The following is a 14000-nucleotide window of genomic DNA, read 5'->3' as shown; positions in this document are numbered from 1 at the left end:
GAAAGACTGAATACTATCCTATTAAAATATCTAGTATAAGAATAAAAAAATATTTATATTTACTTATTCATTTTCATATCACAACTAAGATTAATAGCTGGTATACATGGTTACTTCTCAGATTTAGTTTAAAAAATTTGCTGAGTTGTAATAATTTTATGGCTAAGAGCATACAGAAGAAACCAAATTCTGGTCTGCAGGATGCAGAAGAACAATAACATATATATATATATATATATATATATATATATATATATATATATATATGTATATATATACATATATATACATATCTATATATATATATATATATATATATATATATATATATATATATATATATATATATATATACATATATATATATATATATATATATATATATATATATATATATAAAGATAGATAGATAGATATATGGCAACATGACAAATAGTGCCTGTACATTATTCAAAAGAACTGTATATAAAGTAGCATGATGTAAATAGTTATGCTATTTCCATTAACTACAATATATGTACAAGTTAAAATAATTTTTTGTATGTACATATTTAAAAATATAGTGAGCATTTCTTTAGACACAAATTACTTGACCTTAGCAATGCATGCTAACCCTAACCCTAGCCCTGCCCCTAACCCTAAAGTGTAGTTTACATTGAAAAAAAGCACTTTACATAATACTACCACTACATAAGACAGCTCGGACACTTACCATCCACATACTCGCAAGCACTACACCTATCCGCTAACAGTCACACTCACAAGCACATTAAACCAATCCCCTTACCTAACCCAAACCCCAATCCTAAAACACTCACATACTCATACAAATTAAGTCTATCCCCTTACCTAACACTTACCTAAAACTCTGGCACTTGCACACAAACTGAACCAAAACTCGAGACTGAGTTTACCCAAACAGACCTTCACTCTCAATCAATATGAATTATCTTGAGTCGCATAAATAAGTTAAGTGAACCGTTATATATTATATTATATTATATTATATTATATTATATTATATTATATTATATATATTATATTATATTATGTTATATTATATTATATTATATTATATTATATTATATTATATTATATTATATTATATTATATTATAAAGAAGTTTCAGTCTAATATCATCTTTATTTAAACATTTTGTTCAGGGTCAATGATCTTAATATTAACATCAATAAATTACAAATCCTTAACTGAATTGAACCACTTACAATGTTAAGAAGTTAGATGTGAGCATACAATAAATATGGGAAGAGCAAGGATGATATTCTTCTTTCAGCTTTTTCCCGGTTAGGGGTTGCCACAGTGGATCACCTGTCTGCTCATGATTGGTAGTGGAGTTTTACAGTGTCGAGTTGCTCAGCCCAGCACCCAACCTTCCACAGAAGGCACAAACACACTCACAGCTAGGGCCAATTTTGAGTGTTCAATCCACCTGCAGCATGTCTTTGGGATGAAAGCAGAGCACCCGGAGGGAACCAACACGACCACAGGGAGGACATGCAGACTCCGCACAGAAGGCACCCCAGCTGAGGATCAAACCGGAGAACCTCTTGCTCTGAGGCAGCACCGCTAACCGCTGCACTACCATGGCCACCCAGAGAAAGGATGATATTAAGGAGTCTAATAATAGTATAGAAAAGACAGAAAAGGAGAAGTATTAGAGAAGAAAAAAGAAGTGATAATCCTTTATTGAAGTCAGATGCTATAAAAGAGCTTCTGACACAAGAAAAATATGTAAGAAGCAAATGTAGATTCATAGATGGCTAATTGCCCTCATGGGCCATTTTAAGCCCAGCCAAATGCCCCTTGTGAGAATCAAACCCCGTAACTTGTGTTTGTAAAACAAACACCTTAACTATTATGCCAACCTCCCACCTAGATTGGTCTAAGCTGATTATCATGCTTAAATATTTTATCACATTACATTAAAATTCTACCATGAGAAAAGAGTGTGTTTATAAATATAATACATGAATATATATAGGATATTGAAGATCTAATGTTTATAACCAACAAATCAGAAGTTGAGCATCTAGTGAAAAATGTAATGCTGTTTTGCTTCCTCAACTGCACCGTTGTCCTTTCCCTGCCCCCTCTTTCCCTTAGTTCATATTTTATCATATCATATCTCGTATCATATCATCTCAGAGTGTACACCTTGTATTTTATTATTATACCTTTTAAACACTAAAATGGTATCTTCTGCATCTGTGACGGTATTTTATGTTTGTTTATACCGTCTTAAACACCTCTACTCATCTTTCTCTTTTCCTAACTGCCCTACCCTTCTCATGTATTCCCTATATAACTAAGTTATAAACCTTCCAGATACTGTAATTTGGAACAGGCAGCCTAACTAGAACCAGTCCTATACCCTGCTCTCTCACTCATATGCTATAAACACCATTGTCCCACAGTATATACTACTGTTTTTACTTCCTGGGAACTGTATATTTTGATGTAGTTCATGCTCTTCAAAACTATAGATGCACATGCTAATCTATGCATACATTCCAGGGTATAGAATAAAAGTGCCATTTAACCAGTTCTAATCTTACTGCTACTTTCTCATTTAGTAGCTGATGACTTTTTATTTAAAACATTGGTTATTGTACTTTTAAGAAAGTAATATTTATGTCTTCTTGCATTTTTTCAATGAATTATTACATTTCTTTTCATTTTATTTCTACACCAGGAAGACATTTTACCATACAGATATGATTTGAATGATTTACAAAGTATATGAATTGAATGATTCACACAGTACAGCATCACTTACATACATTACAGACCCAGCACGAAAAACTCTAGGATCATCCTATTTTTTCCAACCCTCTTATATGCCTCACCTGCCCTTACAAACCTAAGCTCTACACTAAAATACAAACTATCCTCCTGTTATGGCAATTACTTATCATATATTAAAGTAGGAGTTTTTGATTCACAAATGATTGTTATAATAAAAGGAACTAACAAGAATATCTTTTTGCCTCTTCTGTTTACACTGATAGTAGAACCTTCAGTGATAGATATTGTAGTGTTATAGATAGCATCCTGTACTTTTTTCCCATCTCTTGTTGGTGTTGGTGTCATCCAAGCAGAGCAAAGCCTCTTCAAGTGCTTGAAAAAACTTGCGTGCTTTTGAAGGGCATGTCTTGCCTATGTCAATGTGTGGCCTCCTTTCCTTTCTGGAGCAAAAGAACCTTCATGTCTGGATGTTCACCTTTCTACACAAGAGCAAGTGGTCTGTATCACAGTCTGTGCTGTGGTAACTGCGTGTTACCCTGACAGTACCTAAACTGCTGCGTTTAGTGAGGACAAGGTCAAGTTGGTGCCAATGTTCGACCTTGGGTGCTGCCATAAATCTTTATGTTGTGGCTTGACATTGAAGATGGTGCTGGTTATGCAGAGGTCATATTGGGAACAAAGTTCAAGGAGATGCACTCTATTTACATTCATCTTTCCTGTTCTGAACTGTCCCAGACAAGATGGGCAGCTGTGATGGTCATTACTCTAGTATTAAAATCGCCAAGAATGAATAATGGTTCATGGGAAAAGACCTCACTGATGGCAGTACTAAGCTCATCATAGAACTTGTCCTTGACTTCCTGGGTAGAAGTTATAGTAGGAGCATAAATGCTGAAGATGTTGACCATGGCCACCAGTGTTTCAGCTGAATTTTCAACAGTCTCTCATTTCCCATAGTTGGTGGTATGACTGAGCCAATGAGGTTGTTTCTGATTGCAAAACCAACACCATATTCCCTGGTCTCTTCTGGAAGCTTCCCATGCCAGAAAAAAAGTAAAGTCTCTCTCCCTGAGACATCCAACAGATGGCAGCTTTGTTTCTTGGAGAGCCACAATATCCATCTACACTGCTGTCTTCTGAACAACACTGATGTCCTGTAGATCTTCCGTAAGACCTGGAGTCATCAACCTTAGTTCCATGTGCCTAGCCTAAAGGCTGGTTTATTTTGTTGCGTTTTTGTTTTTCCAGGTGTATGGTTAACAATCCACCTCTTGGGGGGGGGGGTTCCTAAGCCCCACACACCTAGTGGAGTAAGTGGACCATGGCAAGACAGCACCTATTTGGCTGGGGACTGCCTAGCTTATGACGGGCAGTAGCTGCCCAATGAAATCAAAGGATCTCTCCCACCATCAGACACAGCCTCTGGCACCTCACGCTATGCCAAATGAGTGCATTGGTTTATTACTAGTAACTGCTACTTCCCATGTTGTGTCACCACTCATGGAGCGAAGCTGGAGTGTCCTCTCCAGGATGCAGACCTGGGCAAGTGAATTTGAGGAAACAGCTGATGCCCAGCAGCAGGTTCCCCCCTCCATGCCACTGATGTAATCCAAAGGGAAAGTAAGCCCAGTACAACTTGGCATCAGTGTCATCACATGAGCTGCCAGAGTGAGGTCAAGTACAACCTCAAACTGCCCTAGGGGCTCCATCTCCAGATTTTGTCTCGGGGTTACTCCCAAAGCCTTCACTATGACTAGGAATTGCTGCAAGGCAGTGGGGGATTTAAATCAGAGTTTGCCTTCTCCTAGGTGGGTTGTCTTCCCAGGCTAATGAGCCTCACCTGCCAGAAGCAACTGGTTTTAAGGTGCCAGTCACCTGCCTTCACCCCTTTTCCTGTCAGTACAAGTGGTTTCACAGGGCTTGGAAATTAAGCCACACATGAAGGCCAGGAGCTGGACTTGGGTTGTCAGAGGTTATTAGAGGCACATGCCATGGGAGCATTTAATAGATAGTGGAAGCTTATCCCCACTACCACACCTGGCTATGACAACCAAGAAGACAGTCAAGTGTGCTGATTGGTTTGAAGCCCATTCTGATGTGCTGACACCCCTGATTTAGAAGACAAGACAGGCACTGTCTGTATATAGGTCTTTGCCCAATGAGGAGAACTTGCAGGCACTCCAGTGTGTCAAGTGCAGCAGGTATATCGGTGGTGTACAAATGATTATTGGCTCCAACCTTGCTTCATGCTTCAGCAGGCCATGGACATTGGTAACATGCAAGGAGTGTACAATGCGATTAAGCAAGCCTTTAGCCCATCACAAAGGAAGATCACCCAGCTTAAGTTGGCCACAGGAGAGATCATGAAGGACAGAAATGAGCAGATGGAATGCTGAGTGGAACACTACTCACAACTGTATGCAAGAGAGACCATAGTTACAGAGACAGCCCTGAATGCCATTGAGTTTGTGTCAACTCTGACTGAACTCGATTCTGAGCCCACCTTGGAGGACCTCAGTGATGCATTGAAAACACTCTCTTCAGGAAAAGTCCCTGGGAAAGATGGTATTCTCTCTGACATCCTTAAATGTGCTAGCAGTACCCTAATCTCTGAGCTGTGTGCAATACTTTGCCAAGGCTGGAGAGAAGGTAGTGTACCGCAAGATATGAGGGATGCTAACATAGTTACTATCTATAAGAATAAGGGTGACAAAAGTGATTGTACAACTATCGTGTCATCTCCCTTCTCAGTACCATGGGGAAGCTGTTAGCACATGTTGTCCTGAACAGGCTCCACATTCTTGCACAGAGAGTTTACCCTGAGTCTCAATGTGGGTTCACAGCTGGATGATCTACTGTAGACATGTTTTTCTCTGTTAGCAACTACAAGAAAAGTGCAGGGAGCAGAACAAACCTCTGTATATTGCTTTTATTGATCTGACCAAGGCATTTGACTTTGTCAGTAGAAAAGGTCTGTTTGCAATTCTGGCAAAGATTGTCTGTCCTCAAATACTGCTTAGCATTATTAGGGCCTTCCATGAAGGCATGAAGGGGACCATCATGTACAATGGATCCATATCTGAACCTTTTGAGATTCTCAGTGGAGTAAATCAGGGGTATCTACTGGCTCCAACATTGTTTGGTCTCTTCTTTTCAGTTCTGTTGAAATTTTCTCTTGAAACTGCTACAGAGGGTATCTTTCTCTGAACCAGAATGGATGGCAACCTCTTCAAACTGTTGAGACTTAGATCAAAGACCAGGGTGCTTAGGAAGTGTCTTATAGAGCTCCTGTTCACTGATGATGCAGCTATTGTGGCTGACACTCGGCAAGAACTTCAGTCACTCATGACTTACTTTGTAGATGCATGTATGGACTTTGGCATATGATCAACTCAAAGAAGACCCAGTTGATGGGCCAAAATGTGGGCAGTGAGCCATCAATCATGGTGACTTACTATGAGCTGGAGGTTGTCCATGAGTTCATGTACCTAGGTGCTACAATCTCTGACAACTTGTTACTTGACAGCGAGATCAACAAGTGCATTGGAAAAGCCACCACACTGGTTTCCAGACTGACAAAGAGAGTTGTTGTTTGTCTTTTTGGCTTTTCCTGGTTAGGGGTCGCCACAGCGGAACTCCAGTCCGCTAATGATTGGCAGTAGATTTTTATGGTGCCGAGTTGCCAGCCCGATGCCCAACCTTCAGCGAAGGCACCCATTCATGCATGTCTTAAGCTCACTGTGCACACTGAGGTGCATGTTTACATAGCCTGTGGTTTGAGCACATTACTGTATGCCAGTGAAACATGGACTCTATTCTCAAAACAGGAGCAGTGGCTCAATGTATTCCATATGCACTGCCTTAGGCGCATACTTGATATCTCATGGCAGGACAAGATCCCTAAGAACACAGTGCTTGAGGGAATGGGCACAACTTTCATGTTCACCCTTCTAAACAGAAATGTTTGCACTGGCTGGTTAGGTAATGCATGACAGATGGCTGAATACAAAAAATACCTCATTTTTGGAGAGCTGGAGGCTAAAAGGTTGACCCAGATTGCGCTACAAGGACATATGTAAGCATGACTTCAGTGCTCTCTCCATCAGCATGAACAGCTGGTATTTTGTCACCTCAGACAAGTTTGCCTGGAAACAGGAAGTGAAGGAAGCTCTCACTATATATGAAACCACCTTGGCAAGGAGAGCAGAGGATAAAAGGGCCCTCAGAAAGATCCATGCCCATGATACCAGACTGACATCTGGCTACTACTGCCCAGATTGTGGAAAGGACTGCCACTTCTGGGTTAGACTGCACAACCACAATAGCGGAGTAAACCCATGATTCTTTGGGATTGAAGGATGCCTACTACTACTAGAACCTTCAGGAATGTACATATAGCATTATGAGACATCTGAAAGGTTTAAAATGAATGATTACTAATCTACAATGTAATAGTTTGTACATATTATTTTGCTGGCATTAGTAACATTACTCATTCTATAGCTGCACTAGATACGGTAATGAAAAACTCAGATGGAATATCTAAATATAAATTTATAAAAAAACTAATAAAGTAGGACTAAATCAAAATTTAAACCAAGCTATAACAGAACGATATAAATATAATTAAGAATGTAAAAGTTTTAAACATTTAGGTATTAGTTTATCTGAAATGTTGAAGTATATTTCATATACTGTATTAGCTGCAATAATATTATCATACACTCTGAAGAGACAATCTGTAACTATGACAAAGTATTCTTTACATTCAAAGATAGATTGAATCTAATCAGAATTATATTATTGCCAAAAATGCTATATATTGTTCAAACTCCATGTTTAGTGTCAAATATAAATTATATAAAAAATTAAATAAGATAAACATTTCCTCTGGTATCAACATAAATCACATATCTCTTAATCATTATAGCAGAACTTTGGAAATTAGAGGTATAGGATTTCTAGACTTTGAATCTTATACTGTAACATAGTTGGTCAGATTCAGAAAAATACTGCTACATCTACATGGCCATGTACATGTCGCAGTACAGTTTTGATATTCAGTAAGTGCACTTCCATGGTGCTTTACAGTCCTCTATCATTAAGCTGTGCAGCCCTGTGAAGGGCTGGTTTTGTTGCCATGCTGAATGCTAAGAAGGTATACTGAGGGGAGAAGCATATACTAATTAGCCATGTGCTGTTTCCTCAAAACTGCCTCAAAGAGACATCTGCATGACCAAGCAATTCAAGAAAGCACGTGGCCATGTAGATCAGTATTGCTGTTGACAACATGTTACAGTAACACACATGGCCAAAAGGCAATGTTCATCTTTTATCAGGAACTTGGTCAGAATTCCACTAGATACCAGGGCTTACTGGAGAAAGGCGATAATGGCACCAACATTAAAAAGAGGATGGAGGTGTCAGGATCCCCTGGACACCAGGGAGAAAGTTTAAAGGTGATGCAGCAGCATACTGTTGCTACAGGAACTGGGGAGTGGAGGAGATACATACTCTACAGTGCCATACGAGCACCAATATTACTATAGGGATGAGAGGATAGAGGATACATTAGACACCAGGAAATACTCCTAAAAGTGCCCTAGGGCACATACAGCATGAAGGGAATCAGGGGGTAAATCACCGAACACCAGGGCTTATACTTTAAAGTGCATAATGGCAACAATGGAAGTACAGGGTGCAAAACAGCCACTATATAATCAGAGCTGACAGTTTAAAGTGCTGTAGTGACACCAACATAGTAATGGGAATCAAAGGGTAGAGGACACAGTAGGACACTAGTGCCTAAGTCATACCTGTAATAATGGCACTAAAGTATTACCGGGGTGGGGGACCATGGCAGGGTAGGGACAGGACTGTTGAGTCTAGCCACATCATGGATAACATGTTCCTGAATCACAAATGGGAATGTCACTCTGGAAGAGACATATGGCTAATGCTAGGGCCTTTAATGAATTCCCAGGTTAGTCTTAAAAATTATTATTAACTTGATGGAAAGTTCCTGTAATTTTAATAAAAAGTATAAACTGGTATTTAGTGATAAGGAGTTTAAAATATATGATCAGTCTCTAAACATTCTTGACAATAAATATTATGGGCATTAAATAATTACTCTTTATTTTATGTTCATACACCAACAAATTCAAACTGAGTAAAAATACATTTTTAGAAATTTTATACATAGATACTCAGTCCTTCATATGTCTTTTTACAGTACCTCCAATTTACTTTACATAAGACTTTATTAAAAGTTCTGATATGGTACAAATGACAAACCTGAGAAGAAATGGCTTACTATATTGATTTAATTGCTTAAAATGGTCCATCCTTTCAACAAATAATATATACAAGTATGATCTAAGACTAAAGGATTGAGTAGTATCTCAAAATATCAGACAGTTTAAAACTACTGAGATGCAAAATATAACAGAGATAGAGATTATAAATTACTCACCATTGTTAAGCTATATAAATCAGTATTACTAAAAAGTATCTAATTCAATTTTATTTGAAGTATATAAAATTGGCTAGGATTCAGAAAGGTTTACTATGATCCAGAACCTTAACTTGGAAGGTTTATACATCATAGAGTGGGTTTCCTCTGGGTGCTCTGATTTCCTCCCACATTACAAAGATATGCATCTGGAGTGTTTTTCCCAAGGCCTCCACTGAACATAGGCTCCATCCTAGTTGGACTTTCTCAGTCAACAAATATTAAATAAATAAAAATAGTAAGCCTTTCTGATTCAGAGACCATTCTTCTTCTAGTTTTCCCTTGGCTGTGGCGATAGCACAGAGAGCAGATTCACTTGGGAGCTGTATGCTAAAATGGCAGTCCAGGGTAGTGCTAAATAACCATATGCTCATCCCTGGAAATGGTGAAGGCTCCAAATCATCTCAGTGGACTGATTCTGTATCACTATGTTAAATTAAAATTTTCCGTAGGATGAAAAAGTGAATGCCATCTTTTAACAGTGTTCACATATTCACTCATGTGGCAGTAGTCATTAATCGGAAACATGTCAATCCTAACAGCAATTTTGGTGAATGCAAAGAAACAAAAGCCAAAACCACCTTTGACAAAAGTGCAGATTGCCATTTTCTCCACTGTTGTACAACCTCAGAGTTAATATATATAATTCTAGGGGATGTGGGAGTGTCCCCCCTCAGAGGAGCTTGCCCCCTGCAAAACAAAATTGTTTCAATGTTCACTGAAGGCAGTTTTGGTGAGCTGGTTTTTGTTTATATGGAGTCATCAAAACTGCCTTTGATGGATCGACAAGAATGTTCATTACTCATACCATAACTACCAGTGAGTATAAGAGAGCTGTGCGCATGAGCGTCTTTGTGTGGATGTTTGTAGATGTGTACATGTATCAGTAGGGGCATGAATGTAGTGGAATGGATGTGTATGTGTGTGTATGTGTGTGTGTATGTGTGTGTGTGTGTGTGTGTGTGTGTGTGTGTGTGTGTGTGTGTGTGTGTGTGTGTGTGTGTGTGTGTGTGTGTGTATGTCTGTTTGTCTGTCTTAGCGGTTGCACTACAGAAGGTAGGTATAGTATGCTGACTGTGCATGGGAGGGTCTGTCTGTCTCTCTGAGTGATCACACTACATCAAGTAAACATGGTTTATAAGTTCAAAGGCAAATGGGATGCTGATTTGTGTGCATGTGTGTGTGTGTTAGAGCATATGTGCAGGAGTGTGGGTGAGTGTTTCCATGAGTGTGAGTCAGTGTGGGGGGCTTGCTTGTTAATGCTTGAATACTTATGTGCATGTAGACGGGTGCCTATGCTACAGCAATGTGTGAGCTGGTATGGACATCACTCATGCTGTCAGGACTGAAAACTCCATGTTCATTTCAGAGACAGAGTAATTAACTGGTAATGAGGTGTTCCTCTGTGCAGCTTTATCTTGTCTCTCCATTGTGATAATTGACTAACCTATATTAGCTAGATGGAATGGGTGGAGAAATTCTCTCTGAATTCCTGGGATGAGTTTATCACACATACTAGAATTTGTTTTGTGAATCAAACAAATTTTAATGAAAGAGATAAATCATTACTATTAGCATTAGCCAAAAAATACTGCATTCTCTTTTAAATGGAGATACATTCAACCATCATGTCTTACTCTGCATAAAATTGGACAGATGTTTAATAAAGATAACAATGTTTACTGGGGGTGGAATGTGGCAATTAAAGTTAATAGTCATCATATGTTCTATAGGTGACGTATTCCTTTGGAATAAATATCAAAATTTGCCCAAGCTTGTGGCATATAATTTCAAACTGTCCACTTCATTTTATTAAGCACTTGAATTTCCCTTGTATTTAAAAAAGGGAAATGTTCTCTCCTGCAAAGAACACTATTACAAGAACATTTTAAAATATTTTTTATTCATGTGATGATGTGAGGTATTGCCATCTGTTCCAGGGAGAATAGAGCAGTGCATGTGTAACATATGCCAGCATAGTTAGTTGGAGTTTTGTAAATAATTTTTGTATCATTTGACTATCACACTGATTTGGCGCAGATGCTTGTGTTAAAACTGTACCAACAGTGTTGTTATAACTGATTAAATGTTTATGTTTAAACAAAGATTTCTGGAAGGGAAGAGTGGAGGTTTTTGAAATTGTTCTATAATTTTCAAATACTGCAACAGATCTCAGCAAAGCTCTGAATGTGCATTGTACCGCAGTCAGGTGATCAAATGTGATGTCATTCTATAACTAGCACTAAAAGGATGGAACTTACACAGCAGCTTGTTTTGTTTTATTTTCTTTGGAATATGATATAAAAATCTATGACAGTTATCACAGATCACTTGAGTTAGTTGAGATCAGATCAGTGTAGTTGGAAGTTCATCACCTTGCCTTGTGGAAGTAAGCATCTCAGCATTGCCTTGCTTAATTAAATTAACTAGGGAACAGTTATTTTTTAGATAGTCAGGAAGTACAGTGAGAGCAATTAATTAGTGTTTTTTTGCATCTGTTTGAATCTGTCCAAATGTGTTATTTTTATTTCTCCTGTGACTGAAACTCTTATGTTTATTGCACTTAGATATTTAACATTTTCATGTTTTCTAATGTATTATTTATTATTAAATATTTTATACCTTTCATTGTGGCTGGTCTTTTAGAGATTACTTTTAGCATCTTGAGAGTACTTGCGCTTATTTTGGTATGCTTTGGCCACTCTGAAAAGCCTTGCTGCTTGGGTTATACTTTCTAATTATATTAGCATTGATTTAACTCAGTATAATTGGATACCATTGTATGAGCCTATTAGTGACTTGACTGGTGGCAGAGTAGTTACCTTATTGCCTGGACAGAAAGGGGCACAGCTAGTAAATCTGTGCCAGACTTTCCCAGGAGTGTGTGTGTGTGTGTGTGTGTGTGTGTGTGTGTGTGTGTGTGTGTGTGTGTGTGTGTGTGTGTGTGTGTGTACATGTGTGAACATGTGTGTGAAAATCAAATACCCAGGTGTGGGTGTGTCAGTTACTTGGAACGGGGCAAAGTGCTCCAAAGTGAATTTTGTTTGGGATATGGAGAGACAGAGAGTCCAGTCCCAGGGTCTGGAGCATGTTCCCATTGTGTTCTTGGGGGAAATTGTGCTTTATGCAATGAGCTGCATTAGAAAATACTGTGTAAATCCGTTCCTGTTTTTAGAGACCATCTCTCACTGGTGTCAGTGGTGAGAATTGAGGCTCCTTGATTACTGGCCCATGGTAGAGAGGCCATCACTTCATTTTGTTAAATGCCCAAATTTTACTTGCATTACAAAAAAAAGATAAATGTTCTCCCCTGCAAAGAACACTATTACTAGAAAATTTAAAAATAATTTTTCTTCCTCTCTCTGACTTTTTTTTAAATGCAACCATTATTAAATGGCTGTGAAACTGATACTATCATAATGACAACTAAACAAAACTATGAAATGCAAACAAATTCTGTTTCAATACCTCATTATTGTTAGGAAAATATAAAACCACACTGTAATAAAGTTAGTTGAAAGTGCTAATTACATAGATATTCTAAAATAATTTTAGCAGTAAATGATGCATCTTGTATATAGTGCATATATTTAGATTACTTTTGATTTAGTAAAGTATAATTTGGTGATTATATTAAATTAATACATAATTTAATTCCTAACTTGTTATGATTGTTATTTAATATTTGTTCAAAAGTGTAAGATAATGTTTTCTTATTTGTTTGCATTTTCAATAAAATATTTAAAAAAGGAAGTCCATCCCTCTGCAGTTTACCCATTTTCAGCATACAGAAGTTAAACACTAGGGACTTTTTTTAATAAGTAATAGAGTAATTTCTGTCTAAAAAGACAAATATTAGATTTATATAGATGGGGCAGTGTACAATATTGGGCTTAATGGTGCTTTATGTAATATGTATATATATATATATATATATATATATATTTATATATATATATATATATATATATATTAATATATTTTTATATATATATATATATATATATATATATATATATATATATATATATATATATACACATGTGTGTGTGTGTGTGTGTGTATGTGTGTATGTTTGTGCAGTGCTTTTATGTTGTGTATGGGCTGATACCTTTAAATAATACGGTTTATTAATGTCTGCTTAAAGACTGATTTAGTTCACATTTTAACTGAGTCATAACAATTATCAGTTAATTAGTTTAACAGTGACAAATGGTATTCTCATTCATTCTGCACTAAAGGAGTTCCTGGAGAGCTAAATTAGTCTATGTCTATGTCATTTTGTGATTTACTCTACAGTGCCTTCATTTGTTTATTTATTCATTTATTTTAATTTGTTAACCAGGAATGTACAGCTGAGAAGATTCATTTTCAATGGAGCCTCTGGGAGAAAGAAAATTCCAGTACAAAATGGAAACATGAAAGATATTTACGTAGTATGCACAGTAACGTGAACTGTTACAGAGTACTGAAAGCAAATACTGAGAATAACACCTGGAGGGCAGCAGGTGATTTCTTGCACATATTACAAAACGTTTCATATATAATTAGGAGTATGACTAATATCCAAGAAACAGGTAAATAAACAAACTTTGGAGAGAAAGTTCTTGTCAATGTCATTTGTTATTGTAGCTAAACAGTGTCTACATCATAAGTAATCCAATTTACATGTTGATTTTCACATAAGAGGGTGTGCATGAATAGATAAGGATTGAGCAGG

The sequence above is a fragment of the Protopterus annectens genome, chromosome 3.part0, assembly GCF_019279795.1.
Source record: "Protopterus annectens isolate FY-2018-M chromosome 3.part0, PAN1.0, whole genome shotgun sequence".
Classification (NCBI taxonomy): Eukaryota; Metazoa; Chordata; order Ceratodontiformes; family Protopteridae; genus Protopterus; species Protopterus annectens.
Note: the sequence above shows the minus strand (reverse complement) of the source record.